Below are 15508 nucleotides of genomic sequence, written 5' to 3' on the forward strand. Positions count from 1 at the left end.
ACAGCTGCAGTTCTAATTTGATCCCTAGCCTGGGAACTTGCGTATGCCATAGGTGTGGCCCTAAAAAAAAAAAAACAAAGATTTTTGATCACAGAGTTAAACCAAAATAAAAAGGATACAAAACTAAAAGGAAACAAATTTTTACTTCAAGCCAAATTTGAGGCTTTTGAAAATGAGAACTTTCATATGCATAAAGGAGAAATCATATACAAAACTAAAAACATCACCTTAGGACTGCCTTAGCTTTGAGAGATGGGTCTCTTAATTTTCTAAAATTACTCCTTTCCTTGTATAGACATTATGTGCTAATTATTCCTTATTGAGCATCCTTTTTGGCTGAATAGCTTCCCTATCAACCTATCCCAGAATAGTGAAGACTGAAATTGATTTTTAGAAGTCTGAGTTTATCAGACACTGACTAAAAAATGATTCTTCAATTTCTCATATGTCCACTAAATGACTTATTTTTCCCATTGCATGCTTTAGAAATAAATTGTGAATCAGATTTTCATGAATCATTTTTGTAAACAATAGTCTTGAATCTTTTTAATAAAGTATGTGTTTTCTGCTCCTAGATGTCTAGAAAAAAAAATGGAGTAATATATCTTCCTTGGAGCTCTAGTGAGGATTCTTTATGTTAATACTCTTTTAAACAAATGAAGCTTCAGGGTAAATGTCCATTCAGCAGGCCCTCTGGGAAATAAATGATAAGCAACAACACATATTCAGAAATGCAATCAGAAAAGAAGGCTTTTCTTTTTAACTTAGGGCTGATTTTTAACCTTCTGGGACATAAGGTCATCCCAGAAGGTTGGCAATAGATAAACATAAATAAATACACTGTGCATCTAACACACATATCTAAATAGGCAAAGTACTCTTCCTATAGCGCCAAAGTCAGATGGGAAGAAAACCCTCATTATGTTTAAACCGTAAGAATACGTGAGATTAAGACTTTGGAAGGGAATTCCCACTGTGGCTCAGCAGGTTAAGAATCCAACATAGTGTTCGTGAGGATGTGGGTTCGCTCCTTGGCCTCCCTTAGTGGGCTGAGGATCTGGTGTTGCCACAAGCACAGCATAGGTCACAGATGTGACTCAGATCCAGTGCAGCTATGGTGTAGGCCTGCAGCTGCAACTTTGATTTGACCCCTAGTCTGGGGACTTCCATATGTTTCATGTGTGGCCATAAAAACCCAACCCCCCCCCCCAAAAAAAAGACACTTTGGAAGGCAGAACATGGGAATAAACATTATAGTGAGGGGAGGAGGACCTAATATTTCAACTACAAGCCGAGTGCTTCTATACATTACATCGTATAACCCTCAAGACGAGCTTCAAGGATACGATCTCCATTTTACAGATGAAGTATGGAAGGATCAAAAATATCCTCAAGGTTATAGATTAAAAATAGGCATTTATTGCAGAAATTTTAGCAAAGACCAAAATCTTTGGTGTTGGGATGGTAAAATCCAGACAATGCCAGAGCCCGGATGGGGTAAATAATTGATAAAAACATGTGCCAGCTGACCTGGCTGTTCCTCATCTGCTGCAACCTCTGCCTCTTCACACCCCTAGGGCTTGTGGGTTATAACTTCAGACAGCTGCCTCCTCTCAAAGCTGCTTCTCCCTGAATTTTCACATAAAATCTTGACCAAAGAAATTGTTCAGAGGTGGTGGACAGAAGTCCAATATCCAGAATATATAAGTAACTCTTACGAATCAACAATAAAGAGACAAATAACCAAATTAAAAATGGGAAAGACATTTGAATAGACATTTCTCCAAAGAAGACAGACAGATGCCAAGAAGCATGTGAAAAGATACTCAACATCATTAGTCATTAGGGAAATTCGAATCAAAACCACAATTAGATACCTCTTCATTTCCACTAGGATGTGGAGAAATTGAAACCCTTATTCATTTTGTGGTTGGGAATGTAAAATGGTATAACCACTGTGGAGAGTTTTGGCAGTTCCTTGAAAAGTTAAACATAGGTTTCTCACATGACCCAACCATTTGACTCCTAGTTACAGACTCAGAAGAACTGAAAGCATATGTCCTCACAAAAACTTGTACTTGAATGTTTGTACTAGCCCCAAAGTGGAAACTTACATGTCCATCAACTAATGAATGGATGAACAAAACAGAGTATATCCATGTGATGAAATAATATTCCACCATAAAAAGAGGCTACAATGTGGATGAACTTTGAAAATATTACAGTAAGTGAAAGAAGCCAGCCATCAAAGGCTACCTATTACATGATTCCACTTACACAATCAATCCAGGATAGGAAATCCATGGAGACAGAAATCAGTGATCAAAAGAAGGGAATGGAAAATGACTAATGAGTATGGCTGCTCTTTTGGCGAGTAATGAAAATGTTCTGAAATTAGGTAGTGAAAGCAGTTGCCCATTCTCGTGATTATACCAAAGACCAATGTACAACTGTACACTTGAAAAAATGTTATCTTTGACCAGATAAATGAGATCAACAAACTCTAACAAAAGTGTCAAGGAAAAAGAAAGTAGTTACAGTTAACTGTGATATAGAAAGAGAAGGTCAAATACAGACATAGCAGGAAAATTAAAAATAAAGAGCAAAGAAGTATCTCACAATAATATGAACTTATATATCAGGACTGAGGATATATCCTGTGTTCTCAAATGCCTTTGGGCTTAAGTTTTTATCTTTTCTGGGAGGGCCATTGTGGGGGTGTGAGGGTGGCCTTGGGGCCCCATCTGTGAAGGGGCCTCAAAGGAATTAGGAGTCCCAAATCTGCAGCATTGGGCAACCAGCTAATTGGGAAATTCCCAGAATTTCTGCCAGTGACCTGAAAGTTTTGGTCCAGGATTGATACAATCTACAGTGAAGCAATTACCACTAGATGGCATCACAATGCAGCTAGTCAGGATGAATATGAAGTATGCAACTTTTCAACTCATGGTTTCTGGTTGAGGAGTTCATCCTGTACATTCATTGTTCTCACGATTAAACATCTCTTCATTTACACAAGCATTTTTTTTTCATTTTATGGCCACACCAGCAGCATATGGAAGTTCCTAGGCCAGGGATTGCATCTGAGCCACAGCTGTGACCTTCACCATAGCTGTGCCAACTTCAGATCCTTTAACTTACAGTGCTGGACCAGGGACTGATCTCACACCTCTGCAGCTACGTGAGGCGCTGCAGTCAGATTCTTAACCTGCTGCACCCAGCTCCAACACATGACTAATTTTTAATGTTTGCATTCTACTTATCCAATTATGGTCTTTCTCTACTGTGAATGACTATGTGTGAGTGAATTTAAATAAATGAATGTAAATAAATGAACTTAAATGAATGTAAATGAAGTGGATACAGTCCTTCAAAAAAAATTGTCACAACTAGCCCAACTATAGAAAACCTAAATACAACCATAAATATTAAATAAATTGAAATGGCATTTAACATCTTCCCCTTCTGGAATCCTAAACTCAGATTGTTTTACAGGTAAATTTGAAAGAACCTTTCAAGAAACAGTTGATTTCTAAGCCACACTGGAGGATAAAAACTTGTCTGGCTCATTTTATGAATGTAGAGTAGTGAGAGTCCTAGTGTGAATGTGAGTGTACCTCTGCCGAGAAGGGTGGCTCCCTCAGCACCAGGCAGATGCCCACTGAGTTCAAAGCAGTGCCACAAAGGTGTGTGGTTCTCCCCTCCCACTCTTCCCCCTACCACCCCTCCTCCAGGCCCCCAGCAAAAGAGAGTTCCCTGTACTCAGGATGGGAGACCTTGTGTGTTTGGTGGGGACTCAGTGTCACACAGGGCCTCCTGATTAGAGGAAAGTGAGGCAGAGAGAAGGGATATTCACCAACCCCTCCCAGGACAGCTGGGTCAGAAAGTCCTTCCTTGGTCTGAGTTGAAGTCTGCTTGCCCCTGGGCATCCCCTGAGAACATGCTGTTCTGAAGCCACTGAACTAGGAAGGTGAACAACAACCAACTGGGAAGAAATAGATCTTCAGATCTGTGGTGCTGAGGTTGCAGAATGAGTTTTAAGAAGTTTGCTGGCTATCACTTACCGGGGACTTGACGCAGATGGAGGAAAGACCAAGCAAGACAGTGAAGGAGCTTGACCAGAGGGACCAGTGGCAGCTGGGTCTGTTGCTTTGTGTACATTTGCTGCTGCTGGCTAGCACAGGATACGTGCATGTTGGGAAAATACCCATGTTAACCAGAGGCTTCTCTGTGGTACTGATATCATTTGTCTATTAGTCCATATTTAGGAATTTCTGCAAGAAGATAAGTCTTTATCCAGGACTATGCAAATGCTCTGTGGAGAAAAATTTAAAATGTAAATAAAGGGCACACAAGATGATCTGAATAAATGGAGAAACATTTCATGCTCTTGAAGGGACTAATATAATGGCAATTTCCCCTGATTATCTATCATTTCAACTCAAAAATTGAAAATTCCCATTAAAAATTCCATTTGGGCTTTAAGATGAACTTGATAGCCTTTACTAGAAAGTTTATACAAATAGTAAGAAAATCTCTCTTTTTAAAGAAATTTAAAAATTTTTTTGTCTTTTTAGGGCTACACCTGTGGCATATAGAGGGTCTAAGGCTAGGGGTCGAATCAGAGCTACAGCTGGCCAGCCTACACCACAGCTCACGGCAATGCCAGATCCTTAACCTACTGATCGAGGCCAGGGATTGAATCGTCATCCTCATGGATGCTGGTCAGATTTGTTTCCACTGAGGCACGATGAGAACGCCAGCAAATCTCTTTTTAAAAATTGTGATGAACACTTGAGATTTACCCTGGTAAAAAACGTAAAAGTACAGTATTGCTAACTATAAGCACAAGGTTGTAGAGCAGATCTCCAGAACTCTTTCATGGTAAGCCAATCCTGAGAAAGAAAAGTGCATGGGATAACATATATTCCCTGACAGCGATTAAGATACCCTGTAAAGCCATGATAATGAAAACAGAGTGATATTGATACAAGAACAGGCAGATCGATCAGTGGAACAGAAAGGAGAGCTCAACAACAGCCTCGTATGTTGATCTGAAATTAATATAAAGGCACCACAGTCAATAGGGAGAGGAAGGATTCATAATAGATGCTACTGGTTGAATAGGCTCATTATATGGAGAAGAATCACAGGCAGATTCCAGATGAATTAAAGACCTAAATGTGAGCTTTAAACTATAGAGTTATTAGAAGAAAATGAGAATTCCTTTGTGACCCTAAAGTGGGGAAGGATTTATTAAACAGAAACTTAAAAGTGAAATCCTTAAGAAAAAAAGTTGATTTTGATTACATCCGAGCAATGTTATTACAAAGATTAGAATCTTAACAGATTATAAAGTACTGATGCCATTAAGCTACTGAGGTCTGAAATTGACTGCAAATTAACAAGGCAGAGGGGCAAATTCTAGTGGAAAATGGTGACCTATAGGAAAAGAAAATTGGCAGAATACTTAGAACATTTTACAAGAACATAGGCAAATAAAAGAATGTACATTGTTTCTGAAGAGGGAGAGCAATGCTGGTGGGCCATGGGGATTTAAAAATATTATGTGAATAAACACATAAAGGAGTTAAAAGAATAAGAGAGCAGTCTGTGTGGACCGCTGAACTGAGCCCCACAAACTGAGGCGTGTAATTACTTTAGTCTTCTTCAAAAAGAAAAAAGAAAAAAAAATTGAAGATATCTGTTTTTTTTTTTTTTTTTAAAGCTCCCAACCCACCCCTTCTTCCTAGTTTTTTCCCTTGAGGCCATGTAAACATCTCGTTAGATAATGAGGTAGCTCCAGAGGCTGTCTTGATGATTATCTGGAGTGATGTATGTAGGGCACCTGGCACAGGGTACATTCTCAGATGCTCCTTTGCTCTGCCTCACTTTAATGCTTTCTTTTTTATCTGCATGCCTCCTAACAGTTCTTTATTTGAAACATTTAAAAATCTTTCACCATTGGGTTCATATGCCTGTTTATCACTTTTGAAGTGCGGTCCCCTTCGTTCTCTCCTGTAGTGTGTCTCTTGAGATCTCTCCTGGGAATCTCAGGTCTCTGAATGTAGTCTGGGAGAGCAGGACTCCTGTGGAATTGCGGCCCCCTGCCCAAAAATCTACCATAGAGTTCCTTCTGATAAATCCCTTTCTCTCCCACCGTCTCCTCATGCTGTAGTTTCCTAGCCCCAAGTAAAAGAGGTTGTGGATACTTGTTGGATTTCATTTTCTTAAATTTGACCTCAGCCTGTCAACTGTGCTAGGAAAGAAGTTCTTCCAGGTTTGTGTCGTTGCCGTAGTTGATGCACTGTATAGATTTCCATGGTCCTTATGGGCAGAACTAGGACAAATTGAGGGTGGTCCTGAAAAGCAGATTTAGCTTCAACACAGAGAAAACTTTAAAAAATCAAAATGGTCTGAAGATGGAATGGGTTCCCAGGGCAGGTAGTAAATTTCTGGTTGGGGGTGGTGGGGCGGGTTCCAAGTGTGGCTGCTTGATCAAGGTGGGGAAACTCAACCCTCCTGTCACATTAGAATCATCTGGGGAGTTGTTATTTAAAGCTCCAGTGCTTACCCTTTTCCCTCCGAGAGTCTTATTTAATTGGTTTGACTGGGACCAGCCATCAGATTTAAAGCTTAAAGCTTCTCAGGTGATTCCTGCGCGGCCCCAGGGGTGAGTTTATTGTAGGAAAAAAAAAAAAAAATTAAAGTTAGGAAAGTTGGGTCTGAAAACCTCAAAGTCATCCTTTCATGTCTGACATGATATTATTTTAACTTCCTATTTGGTATCCAGTTGGTGCTGAGGTGCTTTTTGATGCTGACCTCCTCTTCCTCCCCATATTTTCCTTCAGCAAAGCCCTCTCGCGGGTCCACCCGAAGAATCTTTGTGGAAGGGAAGTGGCTGCTACTCCCATCCTTGGGTGCCGGGGGTCCTGGTGTATTTGGCTCCCTTTGAGATGTGTTGCCTTAAAGTGCTCTCTACTTTAAGAGAGAGAGAGAGAGAGAGGGAGGAGAGAGACAGATAGAAATCAGCGGCAGCATCCCAGCCTGTAATAGAAGTAACAACCTCATGGCTGCTCATCACAGAGTCTACATCCTGTTCTTCTGCAAAGTGAACTTATCATGAAATTTGAGGTGCCCCTCCCCCCTGTCCTTTTCAGGCTCTCTGTCTGCTCTTTCTTTCTTTTTAGCCCCCCTGAGGGCAGATGTGTAGGCTGGCTCTGCTGTGACACAGTGCCATTTTGTAGAGTTAATTCTTCTGTCTCTTGCCTCCTTTTAAGAAAAAGATCAAGCCTTGACATTATGGCAGGCCTCCTTCAAGACCTGCGAGAGGGAAAAGTTCTTTAAAATATACTCAGTTGCTTCTAGGCAAAGAATAACAATTCTTGTTCCAAACGCTAACCTCCCACCCATTTAATGTTAAATGTAAACAGAATAAACCTTTATATTGCCTTAAATATCTTCCTTAAAAAGATTTCCTTCTCAGATACATTTTCCCACCTAGTTTTCATGGATTTCTTTTCTTAACCTGACTGTTGGCTATATGCACTCCTTCCTAAATTATTTTTTTTTAAATTGAAGTTTAATTGATTTACAATGTTGTGTTAGTTTCAGGTGTCCTGTAAAGTTATTCAATTATATATATAAATAAACTTTATATATCATTTCTCTTCAAAAGTGATAGAGAAAAACAGAGGAGTATGAACCCAACAATGAAAGATTTTTATTTTTATTTATTTATTTATTTTTGTCTTTTCCAGGGCCATTCCTGCGGCATATGGAGGTTCCCAGGCTAGGGGTCTAATCGGAACTGTAGCCGCCGGCCTATGCCAGAGTCACAGCAACTCGGGGATCCAAACCGTGTCTGCGACCTGTACCACAGCTCATGGCAATGATGGATCCTTAACCTACTGAGAAAGGCCAGGGATCGAACCCACAACCTCATGGTTCCTAGTTGGATTCGTTAACCACCGCGCCATGACAGGAAGTCCAACGATTTTTAAATGTTTCAAATAAAGAACTGTTAGCGTGTATATACGTATATATATTTTTTCAGATTATTTTCTCTTATAGGTTATTATAAAATATTGAGAATACTTCCCTGTGTTATACACTAGGTTCTCATGGCTCACTGTGTGTGTGTGTATGTGTGTGTTTATATATATATGGGTCAAATCAGAACTATAGCCGCTGGCTTACACCATAGCCACAGCAATGCTAGATCCGAGCAGTGTCTGTGAACTTCACCATATTTCACGGCAACACTGGATCCTTAACCCACTGAGTGAGGCCAGGGATTGAATCTGCGTGCTCATGGATGCTAGTTACATTCGTTTCAGCTGAGCCACTATGGGAACTCCTATATGTTTCATAAATAGTAGTCGGTATATGTTGATATCAGCCTTCTAATTTATCTCTCTCTCCCCCTTTCCCTTTGGTAACCATAAGTTTGCTTTATATCTGTGGTTCTATTTCTGTTTTTATAAGTTCATTTGTATCTTTTTTTTTTTTTTTAAAGATTCCACATATAAGTGATATCTTATGGTATTTGTCTTTGTCTGGCTTACTTCGCTCAGTATGAAAATCTCTGGGTCCATTCATGTTGCTGCAAATGGTATTTCATTTTATTATGGCTAATATTCCATTGTTTATATGTACCACATCTTTCTTTGTCTGTTGATGGATATTTAGGTTGCTTCACTCCTTCCTAAATTCTTAAGATTCTTAAAATTCTATTTTTGTCTAATACCTCACTGATAAGCACTGCTGCTTTTGCTGGATCAGCTTTATTGAGCTAAAACTTAATCGTGATGCTCTTCACTTAGCCATGGCATTGTCCTCCTGGAGCTGCAGTTATTGTGTCACTCTTGGCTGGAAATCTGGATTCAGAGGAGGAGAATGTGAAGGTGGGGTACAGGAGCTCCTTAGTCACGGAATTACACCCTTTCCTTGAATGGATAAAGAAGAACATCAGTTCGTGTTTATGTGTATTGTTTTTAACTAATATGCTTTTTGGGGGGGAGACATTAAAATGATACTCATGAAAAACAGAAGTGCTAGGCTTCGACTCTGCCCTCCAGCACAGCTGACTGACATGTGGTGCCCAGCAGACGTCTAGAGAACAAACAGGGTGATGGTTGCCCAAGGGGGTGTGGAGTTTCACTTTTGGCTTAGCTCTAACTGACATCCAAAGATTTCACTTTAGAAGTCTGGTCCCCAGAGGGCTAGAAATGGCTAAGTGCTTATGGCTGCAGGAATTTCTCTACTCTTCTGAGCTTGTTTGTGAATCATGTGCATGACTTTAAGAACTAGGCTTAAAGAACCTCCTAACCAAGAATCAGTGCCCCATGGCCTGGTGGAGGTTGACAATATTGGCTGACTCTGTGACAGATACACCACAACCTCAAAGCTTCTGGGAGCCTTTGCTGGTTGGAGGGAGCTTTTACCCTGGAGAAGTGGAGGCTCTTATAATCAGGAGCAATCCTGGTGTCTTGGCTCAGAATCCAGTAAAAGATCCTCAGAGCACCACAGCTACCTAAACCTCCGGTCCTGCCTGCCTGGAACTTTAGGGTAAACTTAAAACAATGACCAAACAAAAGCTACACACACAGTAGCTCATGTTGAATATGTGGCAGCTACCAGGAGTCACATTAGCAAATGTGATGGGAATAAGTTTTATTAATTATATAATTTTAAACTATCAGAATTCAGCCAGTTACACCAGATGCATTTGATAAATCAAGAGATCTTGAGTATGAATAATGCCTAGGAAAATTTGCCTTATTTCTGCGCAAAATTCCATGTTTACATGACAATCATGGATCTTCTCTGCCTATCATTGTCATCAGGTCAAGCAGTCCTTCCAATTATTTTTATTTTCATGTGACCTGCTACTGAAAGAATGTGGGTGCCTTTGATCTAGATCTGGTGGTCTCAGACCTGCCTGGCCTTTTTTGCCCTTCCCTGCTGTGTTCTCTTATCATGGAGGGGCTGACCCACAAAGGCTGTGGTTTACCAAACTCTTGTATTTGCTGGCTTCTCACTGAGCTTAGCCTGTGGAGGCACTAGTGAGAGCCTGGAGGGAGGTTGGGCCAAGCAGGTTATTTTCCCTCCTCCCTCTGCCTTAGGCTGATGCTCCAGCAGCAGGTCAGTTTATCCCGTGGCTCCACCTCCCACTGTGCAGGCTCTCCGTAGTTGCAGCTTTGTGGGCTGATGGCCCCACCTGAGTTCCAGCAGTACTGCCTCTTCTCTTTGTTCTCTACCCTGAAAGTGGTGCTGGTTTCCTGTTATTGCTAATATCTGGGTTACAACATCCTCTCCTGTTCATCTCACAGCTTCTGCATCACCTGTGTGGCCTATTTTGTGCATTCAGTGCCCTCTGTTATAAACACTCAAGATGGTGCATAATCAAACTTCTCATTGTGAAAAGAGGAATCTGAAGTCCAGAGAGATAAAAGTGCGCTCCCTAAGGCTATCTGGAAGTCAGACTTCTAGCATTTCAATCACTGATGATGCAGTTAAGACTCCAAAAGTAAGAAAATGGTAATTTCTTAGATGTGAATAGCTATCCAAAAATTCTTGCACTAATGGTCAAATGTTATTCCCCCTAAGACACTCATTAAGTGTATTATTTCTGCTTTTGCAAGCAATTGTTCAAGTTGTTGTCACTACCAAGGTCTCCTGGGAGACTGGTGCTATCTGTATTTGCCTGGTGACAGCATTGCTCCCAGGCTGTTGTTTCATTGACTAGAGCTCTCACAGCCTGGAATGGTGAAGGGTCTCCCCACACATCTCATTTACTGTTAACTAGGGACTCACCCTATGGAGTCTAAGTTGATAATTTATAGAAGAAGCACAGAAAACCAAAACTCCCAAACAGAAGGCTAAATAAATTAGGAATTTCATTTTCCTCACACAATGAAAAGCTGGAAATGGGGAGTTATTGGCAAGAATTCCAGCGTAAGGATGTCAGGGCAGAGAACTTCACTGTGGTGGTGACTGAGCAGATCCATTGCTTTGATCTTCCTGCAGGGAAGAATGTTGCATCTTGAGAGCTTCCAAATGCAGTGCTTTCAGGATCTGTCTAAGCTTTTGATCCAAGGCCACACTTATCCCAGGCAACCTCCAGGGCATGACTGAGCATAGCCGAGGCAACTTGGGCATGGCCATTTTTGGCTAATATAGAATCATCAAATGGACAATCTCTTCTCTGGAGGTTCCCCTTGGGTTTGCTGAAATTTTGTCGAATTTGTATTTTAGTTAAAGGTTCCTCTTGCCCAGTACTACCTTCCTTCCTTTCTTAAGTATGATCAGATTTTCATATCAGAAAATCTGATAGCTTTTGTGGCCCAATCCTCTCTCACTTACCCTTCTTTTTTATCTCTACTCTTCCAGTTATCCCAGAGTTACACTCCTATCTCTGATTCAATGTTCATTTCCTGAAGTTCCTACCTGGCAGTGCTTCTCTTGGTCCTTCCCTACTGTTTTCTAAAAATCGAATGTTTCGGAGTTCCCGTCGTGGCGCAGTGGTTAACGAATCCGACTAGAAACCATGAGGTTGTGAGTTCTATTCCTGGCCTTGCTCAGTGGGTTAAGGACCCGATGTTGCTGTGAGCTGTGGTATAGGTTGCAGACGCGGCTCGGATCCCGCATTGCTGTGGCTCTGGCGTAGGCCAGCGGCTGCAGCTCCAATCAGACCCCTAGCCTGGGAACCTCCATATGCTGCGGGAACCACCCTAGAAAAGGCAAAAAGACAAAAAAAAAAAAATCGAATGTTTCATGTATACTATATAAGTTACTATATAAGTTTATAATGATTTGCATTTTTAAGGGTTATACTCCATTTACAGTTATTATAAAATATTGGCTATATTCCTTATGTTATATCCTTGTAGATTATTTTATATGTAATAGTTTGTCCCCTACCTCTGTATTGCCCCTCCCGCCTTCCCCCACAAGTAACCACTGGTTTGTTCTTCATGAGGCTGCTGGGTTTTTTTTTTGTTGTTGTTGTTATATTCACCATATTCATTGTATTTTTTAGAGTTGCGCATAAGTAATATCATATAGTACTTGTCTTTCTCTGACTTATTTCACTTAGCTTGATACTGGTCCAAGTCCATCCACGTTGTTGCAAATGGCCCTTACCTACTATTTACTCAAAGTTATAGAATGTGATCCCACCTCCAGCATCTTAGCACTGTATCCATGGTCAGCAGAATGCAGCTCTGTCAACTGATTCAGTTCTTCTTTTATGAAATTTTACTGCTTTTATTTCCTAGGCCAGAGCTGTGTCATATAACTATAGCACCCAGAAGGAAAATGGGGAAATGCTTTTTGTTTGTTTTAGCTGAGCATATCCTGGTCCTAGCAAAACTGAATTCTACTGCTGAGAAAGAGGAAAAGAATAGGTATTCTGTAGGCAAGAAATAGTTTTTGCCCTACTCTATTTTCATTTCTGGAAAAATTTTTAAATAGAGTTGATGTATGATATTATGCTAATTTCAGGTGTACTACATAATTTGACATTTGCATACATTATAAAATGATCACCATGATAACTCTAGTAACCATCTGTCCACATGCAACGTTATTACAATATTTTTTATCACATTCCACATGCTGTGTGTTACATCCCCATGACTTAGTATATAACTGGAGGTTTGGACATTACCTCTCCACCCCTTCTCCTGGAAATCAGCTGTTCTCTATATGTGTGATTCTGTTTTCTTTTTTTTTTTTTAGGAGTCAAATAGAACTGTAGCCGCTGGCCTATGCCACAGCCACAGCACTGTGGGATCTGAGACAGGTGTGCAACCTATACCACAGCTCATGGCAACGCCAGATCCTTAAACCCCTGATCCTTCTTATGAGCGAAGGCAGAGTTCGAAAATGCATCCTCATTGATGCTAGGCAGTTTCGTTTCCGCTGAGCCACGACAGGAACTCCCTGTTTTCATTTTGTTTGTTTATGTTTTTTAGATTTCATATACAAGTGAGATAATATTTTTTAGATTTTATATACAAGTGAGATAATTGTCTGACTTCTTTTACTCAGCATAACATCTTCTAGGTCCATTCATATTGTCACAAATGGCAAGATTTAATTTTTGTGTATGGCTGAGTTATTCCACTGGGTATATAAGCCACATCTTCTTTATCCGTTTGTCTGTCTACAGACAATAATGTTGCTTCCATGTCTTGGCGATTTAAAATAACGGAGAACAGTTTGGAGATACCTTAGAAATCTATACATAGACCTTCCATATGACCCTGCAATCCCACTCTTGGGCATCTATCCGGATAAAGCTCTACTTAAAAGAGACACATGCACCCGCATGTTCATTGCAGCACTATTCACAATAGCCAGGACATGGAAACAATCCAAATGTCCATCGACAGAGGATTGGATTCGGAAGATGTGGTATATATACACGATGGAATACTACTCAGCCATAAAAAAGGATGACATCATGCCATTTGCAGCAACATGGATGGAACTAGAGAATCTCATACTGAGTGAAATGAGCCAGAAAGACAAAGACAAATACCATATGATATCACTTATAACTGGAATCTAATATCCAGCACAAATGAACATCTCCTCAGAAAAGAAAATCATGGACTTGGAGAAGAGACTTGTGGTTGCCTGATGGGAGGGGGAGGGAGTGGGAGGGATCGGGAGCTTGGGCTTATCAGTCACAACCTAGAATAGATTTACAAGGAGATCCCGCTGAATAGCATTGAGAACTATGTCTAGATACTCATGTTGCAACAGAAGAAATGGTGGGGGAAAAACTGTAATTGTAATGTATACATGTAAGGATAACCTGACCCCCTTGCTGTACAGTGGGAAAATAAAATTAATAAAAAAAAATAAAATAAAATAATGTCACAGTAAATATTGGAGTGTATATATCTTTTTGAATTGGTATTTTTGTTTTCTTTGGATAACTATCCACAGGTGGAATTGCTGGATTGTATGGCAGTTCTATTTTTAATTTTTTTAAAGGAAGCTCCATACTGTTTCACATTGGAGGAAATGTTTCCATTGGCTGCACCAGTTTACACTCCCACAAACAATGCACGAGGGCTTCCTTTCCACATCCTTGCTGTTACTTGTTATTTGTTGTCTTTTTGATGATAGCCATTCTGACAGGTGTAAGATGGCATTGCATTGTGGTTTTGATTGCATTTCACTGATGATCAGTGATGTTGAGCATCTTTTCAGGTGTTTGTTGGCCATCTGTTTGTCTTCTTTGGGAAAAATCTGTTCAGATCCTCTGCACATATTTAGATTGGATTATTTGTTTTTTATGAAATTGAGTTGTATGAGTTCCTTGTATAATTTGGATTTTAACCATTTATTGGATATATAACTTATAAATATATTCTCCTATTCACTAGGCTGCCTTTTTGATTTAATTGTTTTCTTTGCTGTGAAATAGCTCTTTATTTTGATGTAGTCCCATTTGTTTACATTTGCCTTTGTTTCCCTTGCCTGAGGAGGCATAACCAAAAAATTGATAAGACCAGTGTCAAAGAGCATATTGTGTTTTCTTCTGGGAGTTATGGTTTCAGGTCTTAACATTTAAAATGTTAATCCAGGAGTTCCAATCGCGGCTCAGCATAAACGAATATGCATAGTATCCATGAGGACGCATGTTTGATCCCTGGCCTTGCTCAGTGGGTTGAGGATTTGGTGTTTCCGTGAGATGTGGTATAGGTGGCTTGGATCTGGCATTGCTGTGACTGTGGTTGTAGGCCAGCAGCTAGAGCTCCAATTTGACCCCTAGCCTGGGAATCTCCATATGCTGTGGGTGTGTCCTTAAAAAGACAAAAAATAAAAGTAAAATGTTAATCCATTTTGTGTTCATTTTTGTACTTGATGTGAGAAAGTAGTCCAGTTTAACTCTTTTTCATGTAGCTGTCCTGTTTTCCCAATACCATTTATTGAAGAAGCTGTATTTTAAAAAAATTAATTTTTGCAGATTCAATTTTTTAACATTTAATGAGACTATTTTTTCCTCATTGTATTTTATTGCCTCCCTTGTTGTAGAATATTTTCCCATGTAAGTAAGGTTCATCTCTGGACTCTCCGTTCATTTCCATTGATCTATGTGTCTGTTTTTGAGTACTATACTGTTTTTATTACTGCAGTTTTGTTTGTTTGTTTGTCTTTTGGCCACACTCATGTCATGTGGAAGTTCCTGGGCCAGGGATTGAACTCATGCCACAACAGTGACCAAAGCCACAGCAGTGACAGTGCCAGATACTTAACCCACTGAGGTACACTGCAGCTCCCTGATTACTAGTTTTGTAGCAAAGCTTGGAATCAGGGAGTGTGATACCTCCAGCTTTGCTATGCTTTCTCAACATTGTTTTGGCTATTCAGGGTATTTTATGCTTTCATACAAATTTTAAAATAATTTGTACTAGTTTTGTGAAAAATGCCACTGGTATTTTGATAGCGATTGCGTTGAATTTGTAGATTGTCTTGGGGAGTATGG

General features: G+C 40.1%; 1 protein-coding gene across 2 annotated transcripts in view; it reads left to right on the forward strand.

Annotated features, from left to right (window-relative positions):
• The window catches only part of FAM170A (family with sequence similarity 170 member A), a 54445-nt gene that overhangs the window by 5906 nt on the left and 33031 nt on the right, over positions 1-15508 (forward strand). Inside the window, exon 1 of one of the 2 annotated variants that reach the window (XM_085014355.1) lies at positions 12745-12808. The exons of the other annotated variant lie outside the window; for it this stretch is intronic. The gene's annotated coding sequence lies outside the window, so the exon portion shown is untranslated. Of the gene's footprint in view, positions 1-12744; positions 12809-15508 lie in introns of those variants that run through there. 2 annotated transcript variants of the gene reach the window in all.

This window comes from Sus scrofa, chromosome 2 (assembly GCF_054392235.1).
Source record: "Sus scrofa isolate SSC_HxYL_T2T_F1_AM1 chromosome 2, Sscrofa_HxYL_maternal_Yorkshire_Landrace_v2.0, whole genome shotgun sequence".
NCBI lineage: Eukaryota > Metazoa > Chordata > Mammalia > Artiodactyla > Suidae > Sus > Sus scrofa.